Here is a 25,092-nt window from a genome sequence, read left to right on the forward strand (position 1 = left end):
GGCAGGGGAGCAGTTAGACATCAATCAGGCTGGCAGGGAAGTGGTTAGGGGGTGATCAGGCTGGCAGGCAGAAGTGGTTAGGGGCAATCAGGAAGGCAGGCAGTCGAGCAGTTGGGAGCCAGCAGTCCTGGATTGTGAGAGGGATGTACGACTGCCCGTTTAGGCCCGATCTTACTGGGATTGGGCCTAAACGGGCAGTCGGACATCACTTGAGGGGTCTCAGATTGGAAAGGGTGCAGGCTGGGCTGAGGGACACACACTCCCCGTGCACGAATTTCATGCACCAGGCCTCTAGTATATATATAAAAGCCAAGTGACTGGAACGACCAGAATGACCGATCACTATGATGTGCACTGTAGCCAGCCAACCAGCCTAATGGGGGTGGGGCCAGCTGGCCAACCTCCCATGACCCCTCCCCTCAGCTATTGGCCCTAATTTCCCCAATTGGGGCAGGCTGGCCGGACCCCACCCATGCACGAATTCGTGCACCAGACCTCTAGTATTTATCATCATAATTAATAAAATTGCAATCATAAGAGTGATCTCAATTTCCCACTAATAAAAAAGTGTAACAGGGCAACTTTATTAAATCAGAAACCAGCCCTGGCCAGTGTGGTTCAGTTGACTGAGCATCTTCCTGTGCTGGTTCAATTCCTAGTCAGAGCACATACTCGTGGGGAAGCATGAGACTTGGTTGGAAAGTTTGTAAGGAGGACATTCTGAGGAAAGGGAAGTGTGTGGAAGGCTGCCTGCCCTGTTTATCGGAATTCTGACTTAGGGGAGACTTAGGGGAGTATCGAAGGCAGTGCCCCTAATTATTCCTTGATCTTTCCAAACAAGTCTGTGCATGTGCAGACCCCTGGGTGCTTACTGAAATCCTTATGCCTAATCTTTGGGTGTCCTTGCCTTGAGGACAATGCAAACACATGTGTCCTCCCAAGATTACTCATCGGACTGATTGTATCCTCTCTAATAAAATGGTAATATGCAAATTAACCATCACTCCACTACATAAGCCATGCCCACCAGCCAAGCCACACCCACCAGCCAATCCAAGATGGCTAGAGCCACAGAGAGCAAGGTCTCCCAGGTAACAGAGTAAGCCAAGCTTTCCATAGCCGTTGCAGGCCTAAGCCTCCACTCAAGCTACAAAGTTTCAATTATAGAAGGTAAACAAATTCAAACAAATGGCGGCAGAATGGAGCTTGAGAGAGCAGGCCAGGGTTGTGAGAGGGATGTCCGACTGGATTGTGAGGGGGATGTCCGACTGCCCATTTAGACCCGATCCTGGATGGGGCCTAAACGGGCAGTCGGACATCCCTCCAGGAGTCCCAGATTGGAGAGGGTACAGGCTGGGCTGAGGGACAACCCTCCGCCGTGCATGAATTTCATGCACCGGGCTTCTAGTCTAAAGATAAAAACTGCAATAAAAGCCTAATGAGGCAGGCAATCAAGGCTGTCTGTTTACTTTAGCCAGGCAGTCCTTTAGCCCTCTCTTTCCCAGCAAATATTGTGTCATCCGTCCCTCAGGTCAGCCCTGGCACATACCCAGGTTGCAGGTTCAATCCCTGGTCAGGGTATGTGCAGGAGGCAACCAATCAATGTTTCTCTCTCACATCAATGTTTCTCTCTCTCTCTCTCTCTCTCTCTCTCTCTCTCTCAAAAAAATAAATCAGAAACTGAAGATGTATTATACATTCAAGTCACTGGATATAATATCCTTAATTACTAATGTTCCTATCCAACCTTTTTGAATTCTCATATCATTTATTTATTCTATCACTCTTATGATAGTAAACATACAATTTTGTATGGCTACTCAATGTTAGAAATTGCTAACTAGTTTTATACATATGCTATGACTCCTATACCTATTATGGTTCTTTATATAATGCTAAAGATATAGAATATATTCAGTAGATATGTATTTAATGCACACCAGTTCTTTTGACTGCCAGACAACATAAGGAAACTGGAAAAATCAGATAGCTTCTTATTTATTTCAGGTTGAGCTTCAAGAGATAATTTGAATTATGAAATAGGGCCTTGGAACATTTAAATTATTTCAGTCTCTGAAATAGATACATGTAACAATTCAAATATTAAGGTTAATCATCCAAATCACTCAATTACTAACAATAGTTCTATAACTTCATAATAGTTAAATAACAGAAAATATGGCAATTTTTATTATAGTCCTATCTTTACCAAAGTGGTAAATGTAAGATTTATTATTTGTCATGTAAGTTCCTCTCTTGAATTTCTATATGACCATTTCACACTTAAGGGACTATGCTTTTAAAATATGATATATTTATTTTTTTGTTTAGTTTGCAAGTATGTTTTGACTATCTATTGTTCTGAACTCTGCTGAGCCCTGGTGATAAATTAATAGAAAAGTTACAGTATAATAAAAAAGACACATATAAATGCAAAGAATCTACAATAAAACTTGGCAAGTATAACAGTGAACATATTTTCAATTCTACATGGATTCACTTGAAAACATGCTCTTCACTGAATAAATCAATAAGTGCAGACCAATGCTCTCAGTTTAGAGTAGTAAGTAGAAGTCTTTCAAAAACAGAATAATTTTGGAATGGACTTTAAAACATAGAAAAGACCATGTGAATAAGCACATAGTCACAAAAAGGTATGGCATTTTGGGGACATTCCTCATGGTGAGAAGTCTTGTATCACTAACCTGTTAACTGGTAGAAAATACAACTGAGGTGATAGACTGAAATCAAATTGTGAAGAAATTGTACATTGAAACTGTGAGTTCACCCATTACACTCGTTCATAGAGAGCCAACTATAGATTTAAACAGGGATTGTGGTTCTCAAATTAGTTTTGTCTCATTTGCAGTGTGTGTGTGTGTGTGTGTGTGTGTGTGTGTGTGTGTGTAATTCTTCATATGTATAATAGATTTTTACTGAGTGTCTTAACAAAATAATGATTGCAGAGTGAATGTAGTAGAATATATTACTGCCTTTTCTCATTGCCACGTTGTAGAAAAGAGGGTTGGCATATCAAATCCAGTCCCATCAATAGGACAGTCTCCTATTTGCTTAATGTATTCAGAATCATCTTATTGCTCACACCTGGATAATTATTAATTCAGGTATTTTATTATTAAAAATAGTGCATGGTATTCTTTTGATTAAAATGATTGGTTGCCCTGGCCAGTGTGGCTCAGTTGCTTGGGCATCTTTTTGTGCACCAAAAGGTTGCCAATTTGATCCCTGGTCAAGGCACATGCCCTGGTTGTGGGCTCAATCCCTAGTAGGGGTGTGCAGGAGGTAGTGGATTGATGTTTCTCTCTCTACCTCTCTCTTTCTAAAAATCAATAAAAATATTAAGAAAAAATAAAATGATTGGTTAATGAATTGTCACATGATTCAATTTATGTCAATAGATCTGAAATGAAGATTCTGTAGAATTTTGCAGAAGGAAGATTCTTTGTTCTTCTGAGATATCTACAAGAAAATACCCTCGGTTGATGGATATGTAGTTTGTACCTGTTCTGTTCTTTCAAGTTTTGCTTCACTAAATGTGCCTGAACTTGGTATATTATTTAAAGTATAAAACTGTGGGTAAACTTATATTATTTCTAGAGGCCAGGTGCACAAATCCATGCACCAGTGGGGTCCCTCAGTCTGACCTGTGGGATTGGGCTGAAACCAGCTCTCTGACATCCATCAAGGGGTCCTGGATTGTGAGAGGGTGCAAGCAAGGCTGAAGGACCCCACCAGTGCATGATCGGGGCCAGGGAGGGACATGGAAGGTTGGCCAGCCAGGGAGGGAGGTTGGTCAGCCGGGGAGGGACCGTGGGAGGACTCCAGAACATGTCCGATCAGTCTTGTTCAGTCCCAATCGGCCGGACCCTAGCAGCAAGCTAACTTACTGGTTGGAGCATCTGCCCCTTGGTGGTCAGTGCACTTCATAGCGACTGGTCAACCAGTCAACAGTCTGCCTCTTGGTGGTCAGTGCACCATCATAGTGAGCAGTTGAGTGGCCTTACCATATCATTAGCATATTATAATTTGATTGGTTGAATGGCCAACCGGGCAACCGGACACTTAGCATATTAAATTTTTATTATATAGGATGTGAAGTGATCCAGAAGTTGGTGTTAGTAAATTAAGTTAATCTAGGTTGTGGACCAATGTATACAACAATAAATTTTATTTAAATTCATCATTGAGACTACAAGTTAAGACTTTAAGGTCAAAGTAAAAAAGAAAATATTATAGCTCAAATAATGTATGAGAGATTTTGAAATGATTGACAAAGAAAAATTTTACTCAATACATTCAATTTTTAAAATATTTCTATAAAATATTCCTAAAAGCTTATATAAAATGTCATTGTCATTTTTAAGACAATTTTTTAGCTAACCATGCTATTAACAACAGTACTATTATCATTACTGATACTTTTATTAGAGGCAACAACTTGATGTATAATCATTCAGCCTCTCATGAAGATGCAAAAATACTTAATCAAACTTGGAAATATTGGGAACATAACAATTTTGGAAAGTAGATTAACAGATACCTTTAAGTAATTTCAAATTTTTATTTTATTATAATTTTGATATTGGAATGTTATTTAATCATGGACTTAATCTAGTAGATTTATGCATGAAAGGCCTCTGAGTAGATTTCTTTGAAAACAAGAAATTAATTTTCTTTTTGGATTTCACCTCTTTATGATCCTCATGTGAGATTGGCAGCTTTTTATAAAAATGAGCAGATGGTCCTTTCCCAAGTGCTAACCAACATTAAATAGAAAATAAACACAACTCCAAGCTCTTTTGTTCAGGATGTTTGGAAGGGGATGAACATGAATTTGGGTAGGCAGAAATAATGACATTTTATAAGATTTTGAAATTTTACACAGTTCTTTTAAAAAGTAAAGACAATTTGTGTACAATAACTTCAAAATTATAGTCTGATAGGACCTCTTTAAAAATTGATAGGTTCTACATCCAGTTGCCAGTATTATGTAAGCTAATCAATAGCTAATAGCAGAAGACTTAAATACCAAAAGAGATCATTGGAGAGGCCTCTGAAATATTCAATTGCATAAAATTATTTCTTACCATTTTCCATAATTAATATTAATATTAAAAGTATTTTTAATGTGATTAATAGATAATAAATATGTTATTGGGGAGGAATGCAATGAAATCAAAGCTTGCCTCACTGAGCCCAATTTTTTTTTAAGTGATCAACATATACTGAGTTTATTGCTACTCTACATTATTTAAATATCAACATGCATCTTTTCACTGAATAACTTCCTGGGTCCTGGCCAACATAGAACTTGGTCGGCAAATCCTTTGGCCTTGGTGCTTCTGTTTCATGGAAGAATCGCATAATGTGTGTCAGCTGCTTCCACACTTGAATCCTTCCCTCCAGTTCCATCAGGAAGAGGCAGCAGGGTTGGACATGGGGGCCTGTCTAGCTTGTTATTCTTCACTGAAGAACTGAGAGAAGTATCCAATGATACTTGAGCAAATTGAGATACTCTGGCATTTCCTGGAGAAATATTTAAAAGCGACTCCTGTATTAGTGTTAACTTTTTGTATAGCCTAATGTCTTCACTGATTACCATAGTTATCTAAATAATTGGCAGGAGTCAGTGCAAAAAACAGACAAACAGCCAGGCTGGCATGGCTCAGTGCTATGAGCCAGAAGGTCATGGTTCAATTGCTGGTCAGGGCACATACCCAGGTTGCAGGCTCGATCCTCAGTGTGGGGCATGCAAGAGGCAGCTGATCAATGATTTCCTCTCATCATTGATGTTTCTATTTCTCTCTCTCTCCCTTCCTCGCTGAAATCAATAAAAATATATTTAAAAAAAAAAAATCCACTGGGCTTCTTATTTTTTCAAAAAGCAGAAGACTGTTTTATTAATTATTTGTAAATTATAATGCATTTTCCTTTGTTTATGGTCTTTCTTTGCTTGTCATTTTTAAATTGTTATTTGATGTCATTCTAAGAAAAGTAAAAATAAAATATTTGATTGTTAGTAAAATTTACTGTTCATCTTTATATTATTGTCTTATAAGATTTAAATCTATATATATAAAACCCTAATATGCAAATAGACTGAACAGCGGAACAACCGAATAACCGAACAACCGGTCACTATGACATGCGCTGATTACCAGGGGGCCCGCACAGAACATGGTGGTTGTCAGCAGCAGGTGGCACAGCACGGAACATGGCGGGCATTAGCCGTGGTGAGATGGTGGAGCAGTTGAGCAGGGGCTCCAGATCAAGAAGGGGCTCTGGTCACTGTCATCGGAGCCTGCCTCTTGTAGTTACTGAAAATTCTTTGCTGCTGTGTGCCCTGGTCCCACTGGGCACTAACACCCGCTGCTGGCACCAGAGCTGCCACTCACACTCACTGCCGGATGTCAGACCTACTTGCACCCACAGCCAGCACCTGAGCTGCTGCTCACACCCGCTGCTGGCGCCCGGCACCAGTCCCAATTGCTCAGCACCATCACTGGGTGCAAGCAGTGGCTGTCAGCCCCGATCACCCCTGAGGGCGTCTCCACCTCCCCCTGCACCTGAGGGGCAATCGGGGCAGCAGCTGCCACTTACACCCGCTGATGGCACCGGCCCTGTTCACACTTGCTGCTGGCTCCAGCCCCAATCGTTCCATGCTGTTAGCGGGTGCAAGTGGAGCTGGCACCATCAGCACGTGGGAGTGGCGGCAGCGGGAGCAGGGTGGCAGGCAGACAGGGGGTTGGGGGCTGTGGCAGGAGGAGCCAGGCAGGGGCACAGAGGATGGGCCGAGACCTGGTCCTGTGCCCACTGCAGTCTCACTGCCCACAGTTCCTTTCAAGGTGCACAAATTTGTGCACTGGGCCCCTAGTACAATTATAAGAGCATTGGACTCACATAAGAATTCACCAAAAGTATACAGTTTATATTACATAGTTTACACATGCATATGTATTTCAATCTTTCCAGAATACTGAAAACTGCAAAACTAACTCAATTGTTTTCATTTCATTCCTTGATACACACATTCTACCAATCCTCTCCACTTCCAGCTTGTTGATAAGTAAGGACAGAGTTAAAGAAAAACAGAATCTGGTTGCCCTAACTTTCCCTTTTCTTTTATGTCATTATTTCCTCTGTCAATGGTTGGCTAATACAGGAAAGTAATACATTCAAAAGAATACGTGAGGGATTTCTTAATCATTTATGTATCTTAGAATGCCTTGCCTTCTTTTTGTGTTTGGATAAAGTTCTCATTTGAATGGAAAGCATAGCCCTTTGGGGCTGCCATACCCCTGTTTACAAAGGTGTAGATGTGAAATGCTTACCATATGTTTACACTAAGTCTTCCTGAACTTCCATGAATGATGGTCCAACAGAATTCTGAGCTCATGGAGCATCAGAAATGCCATTGCACTTTGCTTATTTTTCTCAATATTTTATTTTGGAGGTTTATGCTTGCAGATATTTATGAGACTATAACATTAATTTTATGTTTTAATTATTGAATTATACTGTATTAATATACTATATATATATATATATATATATATATATATATATATATAATTATGTTGATACTCAATTCCTTCCATATTTTTACTTTGCTACTGCTAATAGTGTTTCAAAAATGGCTTTAAGCATGTTACTCTTTAGTCCTTTGTCATAGTTACTTTTAGGTTAAATAAACCTATACATGAAATTTGTCTTCATTAGGCACAGCAAAATTCTCTAGCATTGCTGTTCTTTACATGTTTTCCTATTTTCAATTCTAATTTCTCCCTGTATTCTTAAATGTATCTATTGTTTTCTAATATTTATGAAATGTGAACTTTTAAGTTATGAGCTTTGAGCTGTCTAAAGCCATTTGTTCCTCTTTTGTTATTTGTTCTTTTTAAATGGTTTTAATCACCAAATAGAACTTGTACTTGCTTTGTTCTAATCAATACATATTTTCTCAGTATGCTTTTCAAGTTATTAGATGCAGGCTTCTTAAATTTAATACCACATTGATTTCATAATGTATTCTATATTTGTGACAAAAGAAACAAGATTTAGAATTGATTGACTAGTTGATTTATACCTCGACTAACCTTGATAAATATCCTGGTTTGTAGATTTCATCTCTCAGATTTGTTTGTGGCCTTTATATTCTTTCCTGAGGAGGCATTCTCTTTCCATAAAGCTACCTGCTCCATCTATATTTATAACAGCCTGAACAACCATTATGCCCAGTCAACTGAACGACTGGTTGACCAGTTGCTATGAAATACACTGACCACAAGGGGGCAGACACTTAATGCAGGAGCTGACCCCTGGTGGTTAGTGCACTCCCACAGTCAATCTTCTGAGGCTGGCCAACATCCCACGGTCCCTCCCCACAGCAAGCCAGCCCCAATCAGACCTGATAGGGACTAGGTGAGACGGCCCGATAGGCCCCAATCACAGGCTAGGCCAAGGGACCCCATCTGTGCACGGATTAGTGCACCAGGCCTCTAGTGGGTTAATAATTGTCCTAACTGTAACTTTCCTTCTGATGGTATTGAAGCATCAGGCTTCACTCTACCATGTCCTACATCCATATATTCTATCATCAGCTCTGACATCCCAACACGCACCCATGACAGTATTGGGAATTCTTTTCCCCTTTTATGATCATTTTTCTATGAGATTTACTTGACTGACTCTGAAATCCTGGAGCATACAAAAGACTACACAATGATAACAAAAAGTGAAAACTGAAGACTAATCTTTATTAATGAATACTGCACAATTTGTTTGTTCAAAGATGTTTATTATTCCCTGTATGTACATGTGAATATGTAATTCCAGGTCCTGAAAAGACCTGTCAGATCTCTTCATGCTGCCATTTGTAAGAAAACAAATGTTGAAGTTAAACCAGTTATTTCAAGACATAGAAAATCTGTGAGATGAAATAGGAGGGCTCCAATAGTTTATAATACTATCAGTATTGTAACAATTTGTAATACTATCAGTATTATAACCAATACCTCATAATTACAACTTTTTAAAAATTAAATTTATTGGGGTGACATTGATTAATAAAATTATATAGGCTTTAAGTGTACAACTTAATGATGCATCATCTGTGTACTGCATTCTGTGCCCACCACCCAAAGTCAAATCTTCTTCCGTCACCATATTTTTATCCTTTTACTCTTTACTCTCTCCCACCCCTCTTCCCTCTAACAGAAAAGTAAAAAGTAATACGATTTAACTCATATGTGGGACATAAAACTGAAAGCAACAAGTGAACAAACAAGAAAAACAAGAAAAAACTCAGATACAGACAATGATACAGGGACAATTTAATTTATTCCTAATAGTGACTTTATTCTCCTGCCAGTTGTTTTAGATTGATAGAAATGGTATAAAATTTAGAAGGAAATTTTAATAGTAGATATCACCCTAAGTAACAAAAATAACCTAATATTGTTCATTTCACAACCATATCTTATTTATTTATTTATTTATTTATTTATTTATTTATTTATTTATTATTTTGTTGTTGTTAATCATCAGTTGAGGATGTTTTTCATTGATTTTTAGAGAGTGGAAGGGAGAAGAAGAGGCAGAGAGAAAGATCGATGTGAGAGAGACACATCAATTGTTTGCCTTCTATATATACCCCAACCAAGGCCGGGAATATATAGAATGTAATCAATATATGAATGTAATCAAACCCAGGACCCTTCAGCCCACAGGCCGACGCTCTATGCACTGAGCCAAACCAGCTAGGGCTCACAACCATATCAAATTAACTTCACAAGCTCTTTCCTATCAGAACCTGATACAGAATCTCCACCCTGACTGCACAGTGTTTCCAGGAATCTACAGAGGGCATCCTAGAAGTACCCCTGGTCGATCTGAGGTAGTCATCATGCAGTAATACTGTGCTTCCCTTCATCTTCTAGCTTTCTTTTTCTTAGCCTGCAAAATTTCTTGAATGTATCTTCAATACTGCCATTGCTGTGAAGACACGTGGTGTAAAATGACCGGCCTGCTCTCTCCAGGATTTGGTCACTTGAGTGTTTAGAGAGATCCTTGAAAACACAGACAGATCACTTGTCTAAATCCCACTATGTCACGCTTTGTCACTTGGGAAAGTAAGTAGAGCCACTTGTGTACCTGGCTATCACAAAGTAATTCACAAATAAAGACCCTTCAGATTCTACCTGAGTTCTTCTCACTGTGCCACTCACACACTCCCCGTAACATCAGGTTAGGTAGATAATATTCTGCAGTTCCTCTTTCTCCCTCTCCACGTATTTTGTCTCCATTCTTTCCCAATAATATGCTCAAATATCCTCTTTTCTATGCAAATGAAACCGATGCCTGATGTTGCCTGCATGGTCATTCAGTAGAAACATCCCAGACAGACATACATCAACTTTAGTCTCAGTTAAGATCACTTCCTATATGTCTATTGCACTTTAGTAGGTGAGAACTACTAAGGTTGTTCATCATTCAATAGCAATTCTTTTATTTTCTACTCTAGATTTGAATCAGATTTGCCATCTCTCTTTGTTATAAGATGTGTTGTTGTGTTGTTGTTTTTTTTTGGGGGGGTGACAAGTGGGTATTCTCCCAGCCTTCAGTTGGCCCTGTGCTTCACTAGTATCCCATATCCTCATGCACAAGCCTGCTACTCCACATATCACCAACCCACCTACCCCACTTCCCTGACTATAATTGCCATCAAGTCAATCTCCTTGCTGGACATTTTCATTGACTTTTTTCCTTGCCCATCCATCAGCTATTGGAGCTGTATTTTTCTGGGTAGGGCATAAGATCACAGGCTAACTGCTCAGAAAAAAAGGAGACAAATCTTAAAAAGGAACAAAGCCACGGTGTTTCAAATTAAAATTCTTAGGGGGATTTTTCAAGTACTTGGAGGCTGGTCTTTGAACAAGAGCAACTTGAGATGGTGTTCCCATCCTACAGATGGCTCTCCTGGTCTCAGCAGGAAACAACTGGAGTATGTTCTGCAGCTTTTAGAAAAGAAATATGTTAATAACTTGGAAACACCCAATCCAGTCCTATTACTGACAGAAAGCAAGAATGCAAATGAAAGATAGAGTGAGAACTATATATCTGCACTCATGGGAAAAAACACAACACTATGCAATGGAGATATTTTCTGAATATAATTTTCTATTTACTGGGAAAGAAAAATGCTAAATTCTGGCAAGAAATATCCTCTGTTTGGATTCAAAAGGTTTATACATGGGAATCGACCATACATGAGAAACTGATATTTTTATACAGTTGCTGGGTGAGAGGCATGCTTTATGAAAGTAAATGAAATTCCGTTTTGAGATAATGAGAATACACTTGCCAAGAGAAGCTGTGAAATATTCCCTATAGAATTTTCCCCCACTTGATCCCATATTACGCTGTTATTTTTGGAAAACTTTCAAAGCGGTGATGATTTCAAAGCTATAAAATGAATAAAGGGAAAGGCACTTGTTCCCAGTTGAGATTGGAAGAGTAATAAGAATGTAAAGAATATGAAGGCCCTTCCAGCTCAGTATTATATTTGAGGATCAAATACTGAAACTTTTTCTTTCAGATGCCAACAATTATCTACAGCTCCCATACAAAGTTCCCTTTCTTTAAAATCTTAAGTTAGATATTTATTTAATATATGTACAGTGAACATAGATAAAAATAGACTACCCTGCACATTGTTGCTCACATTCCTACTCTTGAAAGTACCTCCCAAGACATTCTCGTGGTCTGAATGTCTTCCTCTGGGATGGATGCGTCTAGTGATAAATATTACGATGGGGATTTGCTTTTGAAAACTGACGCATGAGTTCTTATGGTCCCAGTGCCATAGGTTCTGGGTTTCTCAATTTTTGTCTTTGTTTCAGACTTAACATTTTTAGAGCAGTTTAAGCAAAATGGAGGAGAAGAGACAGGGATTTCCCATATGTAGTTTCTTTTTAGTTTTTAGAGATTTTTAAAATCTGCTTGGTCTGGAACATTCTGTAGTTGTCATATAAGGTATTCTCTTCTCAAACTTTTCTCTCTTCCTATCTTCCTTAATACCATGGTATATGCTTTCACATTTACCTTTATGACTGCATTTGTGTCTTTTCCTAACTCCTATTCTATTCCTCACTTCTTAGATATGGAGCTATCCAGAGGTTTAGTCCTCAGTTATCTGCTATAATTTATTCATGGTCAGTATATCCTCTCAAAACATCATAAACTCTCTGTGTTTGGGTTCTCAAACTTTATCTCCAATCACTCAACTCATTCAAAATTTTTTGGATGTCATTTATTCTTTATGATTTATTATTAGCTTAAATGTTTCTATCTAAAGAAACTTTACTGACCTCTCCTGATGCAAAAGAAAAATTCCTATGAAGCATTTTATGGCATTTTTGCTTATATTACAATCCATTGTTTACAAGGCCATGAATGAGAAAAAGGTGTTTAAGTGGACAGTGTTGTGTGATTTTGAATTTTGTAACTGCCTAAACATACATGTACATAAAAGGGAAAAGGCATACCTTTAGGTATTCATCATATTCAAGATTCAGTCATTTGGTGTATATTTAGATAATCTGATTTGGGCACAGCATGAGTTGGCTGCCCTCCATGATATGATTCAGGGTTTACAGCATTGATAAAGATAGAAATAGAAAGATAAAACATTTCTTAAGATTAAGAAACAAAATATTTATCTTCACTAACTGATCAGAGCATTCTTTTTGATGCAGATAATTCAGTTGGAAAGTCAAATTATAATAAAAAAAAACTAATTGAGTAGTATAGAATTTCTACATTAAAATATATATCAATGCCCCTAGCCCTTAAGAACCCTGCCAATGCCCAGCCAGTGTAACTCAGTGATTGAACATCAACCTATAAACCAGGAGGCCACAGTTTGATTCTTGCTCAGGGCATATGCCCAGCTTGTAGGCTTGATCCTCAGTGTGGGGCATGCAGGAGGCAGCCAATCAATGATTCTCATCATTCTCTCTCTCTCTCTCTCTCTCTCTCTCTCTCTCTCTCTCTCTCTCTGATATCAACAAAAAAATATAAAAAATAAAATAAAGAAGACATTTGCCAATGTTTTTGTCTTTGATTTAACTTGTTTTTCATTCCCACCTGAATTGTACATTTTCACTGTACTTACTGATGCCTTAAATAAGACTAATACCAAATATTATCCTGGATGCATCCTACCTTTAAAAAGAACTTTGAATATGGATGATCTATCCTTTCTAATGTCTATTTTATAGGTTAAAACTTGGAGAAACATCTTATTTTTATATTTTTAAATACAGCCAGAAAGAAGTAGCAAGAAGGGGGAAATAGATTCTATGTACCTTTACCATGGTTATTTTTTCCTATTATTAAGTAGCTCTTGGTCTTAATTTTGTATAGTACCTTGGTAAAAACATAGTAGGAAATCAACATTTAAAGTTAGAAATTAATTTAAAAAATGAAGAATTAAATGAATTTCATATTTTACTATTAAACATGAAACTCTGGGGAAATGTAGTCATGAAAATTACTGGAAAATACACTAATGGAATAGATTATGGTTCCATTTCTGCCACTTTATAGAGATAATTATGTTCACATTATATATTTGTAAAATGGGAATTTTGTTATTATGCTCAGATGGGGAGAAGTGAAAGAGAACCTGTAACCTAGAGATAAGTTTCTTGGAAAGATGGATAGTGAGCTAATAAAATATAGGAAGAAATATTAAAAATCTTTTATTTTGAATCCAGGTTTTAAATAAATAGAACTTACTCAAACAAGGGGAAAGCCTTATAATTTTGTCTACTTGTTGTAGTCTATTCTTAAACATAATTTTAAAAGGAGCAATAAGGGAAATGTAGGATAGGAAACATGTTTTTCTATTTTCCTATCCTGACCCCATTATATTAATCTACTGTAATCCCATTAGTGCTGGTAGAATTTCAAAGAATGAAAGAATCCTAGTGGAGCTCAGATACTCTGCAAAAATCCTATTAAGTTGTTACCTGAAAGACTAATTTGCTTAGATCTTATTTTAACAGCACATCTGTATTATTTAACAACTAGAGGCCTGATGCACGAAGATTTGTGGAAGAATGGGCCTTCCTTCCCCTGGCTGCTGGCACTGCCTTCACTCCAGCCCGGAGCCGCCTTTCCACCTTCCCACACTGCCCAGAGGCCCAGAGCAGCTGGAGCAGGGTGGAATGCCTGCGTTGTTGCCATGGCAACAACTCAAGCATCCCGCCCCACTCCCAGCTGGTTGGCACCTGCGTATGAAAATTAACCTGCCATCTTTGTTGGATAAATTTGCATACTCACTCCTAATTGGCTGGTGGGCATTGCAAAGGTACGGTCAATTTGCATCTTTCTCTTTTATTAGTGTAGATAAAGATAAATTTGAAAGAAAAAAACAAAAACAGCACAGGTCATTAAGGCATTGGCACAACTGAGTATCTTACTCTGAGCATCCCCTCAGCCCAGCAACAGTAGGCAGCTAATTAGATATTAATGAAAGAGAAAGGATTCAGACACCTAATTAAATCAGATTACCTAGGAAGCTACATTTTCACCAACATCCCAGGAACAGCAGCATTCTCCACCAAAGGGACTTAATCCCAGAGCAGGCAGGAAAGACCAGCTTTCCAGTCGCCCTGGTGAGTAACCACCTGTTAGCCCAATTACAGTGTTGAGGAATAAAAGGGAGAAACTCCTTTGCTGGGTGCGTGGGCATTAGAAGCTAAGCTGGTACATGGAGAGGTCTTTCTACTAAGCGCATGTGCAGAAACCAGAAGCCAGTGCAGCACAGCACGGTGATGCATGCTCAGTTGGAGCCCAAATGGCAACCATAAAAGGGAGGAGTCTAGCCTGGGAAAATCTGATGGAAAGACAAGCTAGGATGAGTCCACAAAACCCTGGAACATCCAGGAAAAGGATTGCATAGGGGGAGGTACCAACACAAACCTGCAAAAAGTAAGGAAAGAGATTGGATAGGTTGAAGTACGCCTAATCAATCTTAACAAAGGCCCCAGGTGCATTCTCTCTCATAGCAGCTGTGTGTGTGGAAGCCACAGGGGCTGAAGCACAGTGCTGACTGCCAGCCGGATGGGAGCAGAGACCGTGATGGACTACTAAAGCCTCAGGTGCAGGGGTAAAGGCAGGACAGCGCTGGGTCCTGGCCCTCCTTCTGGGGCTGGTGAGGACAGGCCTATAGCCCCAAGAGGCTAGACTGCTTCCGCAGCAAAACAAAGCTGAGCCACCTGGTGCTGGATGAGGCTGTGTGGCAGCCTCTTCGGGACATCTGTGCCCTGTGCACCTTTCCACTTCCAATGAATCTTGTCACTATACATCATATCCTCCTATGCATGAGTCCCTGATATACTTTTCCCCTGACTTCACAAAAACCCATTTCCAGACTTTTCTATCATACCCACTTTGGTCCTAGTCCACAGCATTATTCCCTATATTTAAGCATCTCTGAGATATCATTAAACCTATGTTCATGCTGCCAGATGCATACTAGTCTACTGCCATAACTGGAAATCTTTCAGAGGTCCATCATAGAAAGTAAATACATATCACTTTCATCTGACATACTTTGACTTCTTCCCAGTAGCCTTAAAAATGTGCCAGACCACTGTACAACTTCTATATGTCCACAAGAGATTGTCTCTTTTGATTATTTTGAGTAATTCAATCTTGAATCATCTCAACTTTCCACCCCAAATAAAATGGAAAACAAAAACAGTTCTCTTGAGAACAAAAACTTTCATGTTCTATGCCAGTTGTTATCAATATCTGGGTCCTTGAATCAACAACATCACTATCACCTCTGAATTCATTAAAATGCAAATTATCAGGTCCCATTCTAGACCTAATAAATGGAAATGGTAGGGTAGGACCCAGCTGTCTGTGTTCACACAGAACCCCAAGTGATTCTGATTTATGCAAATATTTTAGAATCACTGCTTTATACTATGTTAAATGATGATGGACAACACATTGTAGATGCATAAATAGCAGTAGATGATAAATATTGTTATAGGTATCCTATCTAATAAAAGAGTGATATGCAAATTGACCATATCTCCACTACACCCACAAGCCAGCCTACCAGCCAATAAGGAGCAAATATGCAAATTAACCCAACCAAGATGGCTGTGGCCATGGAGAGAGCAGGAGGCTTGGGTTTCCATGGCAATGGAGGAAGCCAAGCTTTTCGCCTGCCCTGGCCTGCCTTGGCCTCTGCTTAAGGCTACAAAGTTTCAATTATAGAAGATAAATAAATCCCAGATACCAGGGCCTCCACTTGGGTCGCCGGGGGGCGTAGTCGGCCTGCAAACCACAACAGGCCTTTCACCCAGGCTGCCCCACGCCCCAAGGGAACACCCACCCTGATCCAGGACACCCTTCAGGGCAAACCAGCTGGCCCCCACCCATGCACCAGGCCTCTATCCTATCTAATCCTATCTAATAAAAGAATAATATGCAAATTGACCATCACTCCAACACACAAGATGGTTGCCCCCATGTGGTTAAGGATGACTGCCCCCATGTGGATACAAGATGGCCACCACAAGATGGCCAGCAGAGGAGGGCAGTTGGGAGGGACTAGGTCTGCAAGGGAGGGCAGTTGTGGGCAATCAGGCCAGCAGGGGAAAGAAGTTGGGAGGGACCAGGCTTGCAAGGGAGGGCAGTTAAGGGTGACCAGGCCTATAGGGGAGGGCAGGTAGAGGCAAACAGGATGGCAGGGGAGAAGTTAGGCATCAATCAGGCTGGCAGGGGAGTGGTTAGGGGGTGATCAGGCTGGCAGGCAGAAGCAGTTAGGGGCAATCAGGAAGGTAGGCAGGTGAGCAGTTGGGAGCCATTAGTCCTGGATTGTGAGAGGGATGTCCTACTGCCTGTTTAGGCCTGATCCTACCTGGCAGGGGAGTGGTTAGGGGGTGATCAGGCTGGTAGGGATCGGGCCTAAACAGGCAGTCGGACATCCCTCGAGGGGTTCCAGATTGAAGAGGGTGCAGGCTGGGCTGAGGGACACCGCCCCCACCACCCCGCCGTGCATGAATTTCATGCACCGGGCCTCTAGTATTATCATATGTATGTGTCAGAGCAGCTACAGCACAGCTTTTCTGAGTCCATATATTCTTCTGAATCCTACTAAGGGCTACGTCAAGTGTCAGGGCAGGATCCTTCTTAAACCCTGCCTACTGCCTACTAACTGTTGGGGCTGAGCCCCTCTGCCAGGAGCTGGGCCTTCTTGAGACTCCAGATGGTAGATGGAGAAGCCATGAGAAGTTCTGGGTGTATAAGAATGAGTCTTTATTGTAGGAGCCAGTGGCCCTAAGCCATTAGACAAAACAGTTCTTCACAGCAAAGTCTCATACAGGAAGCCACACACCAGCTGGTAAACAAATACATCTTTCCTATAAAGCAGCAGTAGCCTCTGTACCTACAGCCATTATCTAAGCAGCTGCACGCTCCATCTGGACCTACCATCTCAAGTAGCAGAGGCACCAGATCTCTTCCCTAGAGCTATAGCCTCAGTAACCTCTCCAGCCTCTCTCACCTCTCCCAGCCTTTTTCCCCTTTAACATCGCAGCAGTACCAGTTCTCAGCTTTGTCTGAACTCTATCCTTAGCGATATACTTTAATACTTAGACAAAAGCAGCTTCCTGCCAACAGTGACATCAATCATTTGGCTTATAAAAGGGCACAGTGTACCGTGAGACTGCTGTGGCCTTGCATCTGGATATAGTCCTTGGACACTCTGATTAAGATTTCCATGCTCAGAGTGGCCTTGGCCATCAGGCATACTAACAAGTCCTCCACACTCTAATTAGCCTTGGCTATCCGGCGACTCTGACATGGTTCCCACAGTATGCAACTTTCAAGTATGAATAAATCCAAAGACCTAGATCTGCAGAGATGACAAAGTCTAGCATTTGATAAAATTCAAGTAATTTCCAAACAATAAAAAAGTGAAACAAGTTCATGCTTCACATTTCATATTTTGGTCATGATTGTACTAGATACTTAAAACAAATCCAATAGAAATTAAATAAATATTTTTTTAGAATGTTGAGAATCTATTTAAGCTTCAAAAATAATATCAGACACAACATGTAATTAAAGGCAATGGTATGGGATTAGAATAAAGAGCTTGCCATTCAAAACCTACCTCAATTACTTAAGATGCGGGTGCCCTTGGGCAAGTTGAGGGATTTACAAGATTTTTGTAGGAGTGGCACTTGATTGCCTGTGGGAGCTCTTAACAGATATCCTGGAACAGAATAAGTACTCAACAAATTGCCAGATTATTGGTCTAAATGTAATGAAACAGGCACCTAAATTTTGAGTGGTTACTTTTTTCATATGCCGGCATGAACCTAGGTTATTTTTTGAGACCTCATTGCTCCAGTTCTCTACTTTGATCTGTATGAAATCCACAGCCATTTTACTGAAGTTGCAAAACAACCCTCCTTTGACTATTTACACATATTCTCAAGAGACTTATGCAAATACATAGGATGCCCTTGAGGATTTTGCATTTGGATCTGTGATTAAGATAAAATGAACCAAGCACATTTTGAGTGGAAGTACCCTTGAGGCAAAACATCTGAAGAAGCTAAAGAATTGGTATTGTTGTTCTTTTTCTAAACCCTGGCACTGCATTTCTCTTACTAAAGAGCCTGAAAAACTACTGCAGATAAAAAGTATGTGAGTAAATTCTTATTTACTCATGCATCCGTATTATTGAGCTTTCTAGAAATAGGAGGTGATGGGAGGTCTAAAGGCCAGAAAGGTCGTTGCTTCAATTGCATGTGTTTCATAAATATTATAATGAGATGGGATATTAAAATATGCTCACTTATTTTGAGATTGACTAAATGAATGTATATTATTATCTCTTTATAAAGATCAAAGTGATATTAAGCAATTAAATTTCTGCTTATTTTGTAAATAATATTCTGAATAACATTTATGTCTTAGGGTTAATTTTTTTTATATGTATGTGTGTCTTTATACGTTAGAAGTGATATTGAGACCTTCTCATGGGAAATCTATCTACCTAAGGAAAAGAGACACAGGGATCTCCACAGAGATATGAAACACTGTCAAAAGGATCTACTTTTAATCTTAAAGTGGTAGGAGGATAGAAAAGAAACCTAAAATAATAAAATGATACTTGGGTAGGACATGAATAGCTGCAAAGTGTTCAATAGTCTAAATCAGTGGTCGGCAAACTCATTAGTCAACAGAGTGGCAAACTGCGGCTCGCGATCCGCATGTGGCTCGCAAGCTGCAGTTTGCCGACCACTGATCTAAATCATAAATCTTGAGGAAGTCGAATTAGTATATGTAAGTAGGTTAAATAGAGGTCAAATATTTAAAAGGAGGTAGGTAGGCGGGGGTGGGGGTGGGGGGGGCGGGGGTGAGGGGGGGGTGAGTACCTAAAAATAAGAGATAGAATTAAAGTCACTGGCCTGAACATAGTGTAAGGGTCCAGTCCAAGGAAATTCAATATTATTTAAGTTTTTTTGTTGTTTGTTTGTCTGTTTGGGGTGTGTGTGTGTGTGTGTGTGTGTGTGTGTGTGTGTGTGTTTATGGAGGAGGAAACTGAGGTTAAGAAAACTGTTATTTAGCTAAGTTCTTTCAAATAGAAGGAAAGTGGAGGAAATTTCTAGGACTTCTTAATGGCAATAAGAATGGTCTTATCTCCTTTACTACATTGCCTCAAAACTTAGGAAGAAGGTAAGAAATGATAGGTATGCCTCATCTAAAAGAGGATTGAAATATTAATGACTTGGTTGCAGTAAGAATCCCAATAGGTTGCCAGATTAACAGTCTAATTGTAATGAAACAGGTACTGAATATTCATGGCGAGGTCCCTGATCTTGGTTCAAGAAGCAGATTCATTCTATTTCCCAATTGATGAAGTAGGTACCTCCAGGAATCTGTAGAGAAGGATATTAAAGATAATAAAAATAAGACAAAATTTAGGAAACTATGCTATCAAAATCATTATTGCTTTGCAAATATCAAGTAGGGGAAAATTAAATTCTACATGCCAATATATTTTTCATCACGTGGTTTATATTACTACTCTACTCTTATATGTTATGGCTGAACTCCCTGCAACATTTTCCCCTCTACTCATCTTAGGTTTATTGCTGAGGAACCTGCAAAATGCACTAACAAAAGACTGATTAACAAAAGGAAAATAAGTTTATCAACATGACATCATGCTCCTGGGAGCATCCATCAAGGAGTAAAGCAAATGGGTGGTTAGAATTTGGGCTTACTAGTATATTTCACTTTAACAAATAAACAATACATTTTTAGAGAAATGAAATGACAGGGGAAAAGGATTTTGAGCTTCTCAGTGGGCAAATTCTAATAGCTCAAATATATGGGCAAATTAATGACGGATAAGAGCTAGTTTTAGCAAGTTTTATTATGTAGACTCCTTGGGTTTTGTTTCTGGGCTGATAGTGGTCTAGAATGGTCTCTCAGGTGATTAACTTTTGTCCTCACTGCTAGAGAGGAAAGGGGGACACCACTGAAAATCTACATCCTGCTATTGAGCAAATAGGAGGAGAGCAGAAAACTTTTCTTGTATTTACTTCTCAAATGCCTTCAGCTCAAAATACCTTTAAACAGTCGTTATACAAAACATATGTCCCTAAATCTATTTGCTAATTCCATATCATCTTTTGCATCCCCTTCTCTTCATTCTTGCTTTTGCCATCATGACCAATATGCTCTTAACTACATTAATGTATTCAAACTCAACTCTGTTGTAATTTCTGATATCACCACATTGTCTTTTACACACATACACACACAAGTATTAAAACTCCTTGAAATTTTGTGGCCAAGGTAATTTGGTGAAATGTAAAATTCAACATGCAAAACCATCACCTCCCTGTTATTGCTAATCAGGCAGAATACTATATAATTTTAAAATAAGATTAAAATATTTATGTTCACAGTAGAATGGCTTTACCATGGGTCATAAGTTCACAAACTAGATCATTATCATAGAAGACATAGGCAATGCTATTCAATGTGTCATCTTAAAAGACATGTTTTCAAGTGTCAAGACTATTTGTCACTCTATATATAACCAAAACTCTGATTTACTTTTTAAGTGTTCAGATTTACAAATTCATATATTTCAAATATAATGTTTCCTAGCTACATTGTACACAAAAGCGAGAAAGGTATCATTCCAACTAGTATTGTCATGAGAGAGTGAGCATCCAGATAACAGATGTAGTAATTCCAACCGGAGGAAAAAAGTCCCAGAGTTGAGGACTCATGCTTTCACTACCATGACATCACCCTCTCAATGACTAAAAATTTTTGAAGCACAATGAACAAATAAAAATGTTATTGCACCCTAACCAGTTTGGCTCAATGGATAGAGCATCGGCCTATGGACTGAAGGGTCCCAGGTTCGATTCCCGTCAAGGGCATGTACCTTGGTTGCAGGCACATCCCTAGTATGTGCAGGAGGCAGCTGATCGCTATTTCTCTCTCATCAATGTTTCTAACTCTCTATCCCTCTCCCTTCCTCTCTGTAAAAAATCAATAAAATATATTTAAAAAAATAAAAGAATAAATAAATAAAATAAAAATGTTATTGACCCTTTCATAAAAAAAATTGCATACTGTGAAAGGAAGTTAATATTAATTTATTGTCAAACTCTTTCAATTGGTTTGGCAAAATGTACAAGCCCTTTTCCCCAATGGGTTGCCAAGTAAGTGAACATTTATAAAAATAACTTTTTTTTTGGTGACTATTTTCAATACAATTTTTTAAAATATATTTTATTGATTTTTTACAGAGAGGAAGGGAGAGGGATAGAGAGTTAGAAACATCAATGAGAGAGAAACATCGATCAGCTGCCTCCTGCACACCCCCCACTGGGGATGTGCCCACAACCAAGGTACATGCCCTTGACCAGAATCGAACCTGGGACCCTTCAGTCCGCAGGCCGACGCTCTATCCACTGAGCCAAACTGGTTTCGGCTTCAATACAATTTTTAAAAATTGATGAGCAATCAAGCAAAATCAGACTAGCATTATTAGTTATAGTGGAATTAAAACTAGATTATTGTTTTAGATAAATAAATAACATATTTATAAATTTGTGTTATTAGTAAAGAATAAGTCAGGGTAACGTTATGCTTAAATTCCAAATGACGTTAGATGAGAGATGGATATATGGTAAGACTGAAGTGCATGTCAAAATGTAATCTCTAATTTTCAGAAGGTAAGAATTCAATTTGGATCCTTAGGTCTACATTTTAAAAGGGGGTGGCTATTGCTACTTTATCAGTGAGCCTAACAGAGTGATAGGTAGAAGTCTGGCAAATCACTCAACTAAAGAATCATTTGCAAAATTTGTGACACAAACACTCAATTTATGATTACATTTTTCCTGTTGATTTATCTCTGCTTATGAAAATCTAAGTGTAAATCACAAAGGGTAATGCATCATTAAATTGTTGTCATTCGAAAATAGGAAATTGATTCATTTAAACACCCACGGCCACTCATGTTAAATAGAGGTGATGTGCCTTCTGGGCTCTGAGAAGCTGCTGCCCTGGTCCAGGCTGCTGGGCCCCACCGCTGCTCTCCCAAAGATAGGCTGTTCCTCCTTCTCGGGTTTCTCACTAACAGCAGATGGAAACGGAAGAATCCCTGACAGGGTGTCCCCCCGCATTCCCACTTCATGCACTGATCTGACCCTTCACCTTACACCAAGGCTATTATCCAGGGCTGTTTAAGAGGCTTGAGAAAAAAGCAGGAGGACACACTAGCCAGAGGGACAGCGCCCCTACATTCTCTGTGAGGATGTAAGTTGCACCATGGAGGGTGATAACTACCTAAAAATCTCTTCAACGCCCAAGTAATAAAAGACTAAGTTAAAAATAAATAAAATAAATAACACTGCCGCCCTGGCTGGTGTGTTCAGTGGTTAGAACCTCAGCCTGAGCACCAAAGAGTTTCTATCCCCCACCCCGGTGGGAGCGAGTGCAGGATGCAACCAATTGATTTATCTCTCACCTCTCTCTCTCTCTCTCTCTCTCTCTCTCTCTCTCTCTTTCAAGCTCTAAAATTCAATGGAAAAATTTCCTCAGGTGAGGATTAACAAAAACAACAATAACAAAAAGTACTCACTGCCTATTATCATATACATAATTATATATTCTTTCTTTCAATGCTCCTGTGTCTTCTATTAATTATAGCATTTTCTCAAATGTAAGGGAACTTACAGACATTATCTGATGATTTTTCCAACAAACCAGTGAAATAGTTACAGTAAAACGAAATATTTTTATTTCCTAACACATCTACAAGTATTTTTGTTCCTGTAATTAGTTGTGCTATTACTATGGGATACATTCAAATTAAAATATTAAAGTTGGCTGCTCTCCTTATTTCTGGTCATATCAATTGAGTTATAACAGGGTGCTGTGTGTTAGTCCCTACAAACTTCTAAGTTTAGTTTTGAAGGAGACTTTGAAAATAATTGGTGCCCTTTCAAATAGTGACATTAAGCTCCTAATTGTCATTTGAGGTATATCTAAAGTAGCCATTGAATAACTACTCCATAACGGTTATTAATTAATAATAATAGATCCCAGAGTTGGAAGAAAATTGAGAGTGGTCTACTTCATTATTAGATAACTTCTTCTAATATAAGGTTTTATGTTACATATAACATGTATGTGTACATATTATTTCTCAGATGAGTCACAGCTTCCCATTGATCTTCTTAATCCAAGTCAAATAAAAATTTTCCAGATTCTAAGGGAAGAAATGACTGAGATAAAAGTTCTAAAATAAAAAAATATAGAAAAAAAAACATAGAAAGTCAAGTGTAGTAAATTAATAATAATAACTTTGAAACCAAAATAAGATTAACTGCAAAGAGAAAGAAACAAACCGGAAAGCTACTGTTCTCTTAAATCTGGGCTTTTATTAGAATAACTAGGGGCCCAGTGCACAAATTCATGCACCTTGAAAGGAACTGTGGGCCATGAGGCTGCAGTGGGCACAGGGGCGGGTCTTGGCCCATCCTCCGTGCCCCCACCCTGCCCCTCCTGACATGGTCCCCGGTTCCCTGGTCCCTGTGTGTTGGCAGCCCTGCTCCTGCCATGCAGAGCAATCAGGGCCGGTACCAGCAGCAGTTGCTAGTGGGACCAGTGCCATCAGTGCCATCAGTGGGTGCAAGTGGTGTCTGCTCCCCTGATTGTCTCTCAGGAACAGGGGGAGGTGGAGAAGCACTCAGGGGCGATTGGGGACAGCAGCCGCCGCTCGTACCTGCTAATGGAGCCAAGTGATCGGGGCGGCACTGGGCGCCGGCAGCAGGTGCGAGTGCTGGGCGGGACCGCAGCGCGTGGGAGCAAAGAATTTTCAGTAACCACCAGAGGCTCGCCCCGATGACAGCGACCAGCACCCCGCCTTGGTCTGGTACCACCACTCACCTGCTCCACCATCTTGCCGCAGCCGATGCCTGCCATGTTCTACACTCTGCCACCTGTTGCTGATGCCCGCCATTTTCCATGTGCTCCCCCTGGTGGTCAGCACACGTCATAGCTGCCGGTTGTTCGGTTGTTCGGTTGTTCCACCGTTCGGTCTATTTGCATATTAGGGTTTTATATATATAGATATTTTTACACTCAATAAAGAGTAAGTCAGATTTTAATTTGCACTGTTTTATTTTTTTTATTAGTGGTATGAGTGAATGGTTCATTTTGCAAGTGGTGTCTTTAGTCCTATGAAATAAGATATCATAATCCCTATTTTATGGGGATAAAAAGACTGAAGCCAAAGAAGAGAAGTAAACGCAAAGCAGTGAGATATACCAGACAGAGTTAACTTCTAGAATGTTTTGACTGGTAAGTGTTTTAAAGAGCACCAATAAAATGCTAATGAAGAACCATCAGTTACTCTGTATTTCATGCAAAGGATTTGGCACACATTGCATGTTGTTTTTTATGAGGCTCCTCCTTAAAAACTAGTCAAAGGTA

Source organism: Cnephaeus nilssonii (genome assembly GCF_951640355.1).
Source record: "Cnephaeus nilssonii genome assembly, chromosome: 15".
In the NCBI taxonomy this organism is placed as follows: Eukaryota; Metazoa; Chordata; class Mammalia; order Chiroptera; family Vespertilionidae; genus Cnephaeus; species Cnephaeus nilssonii.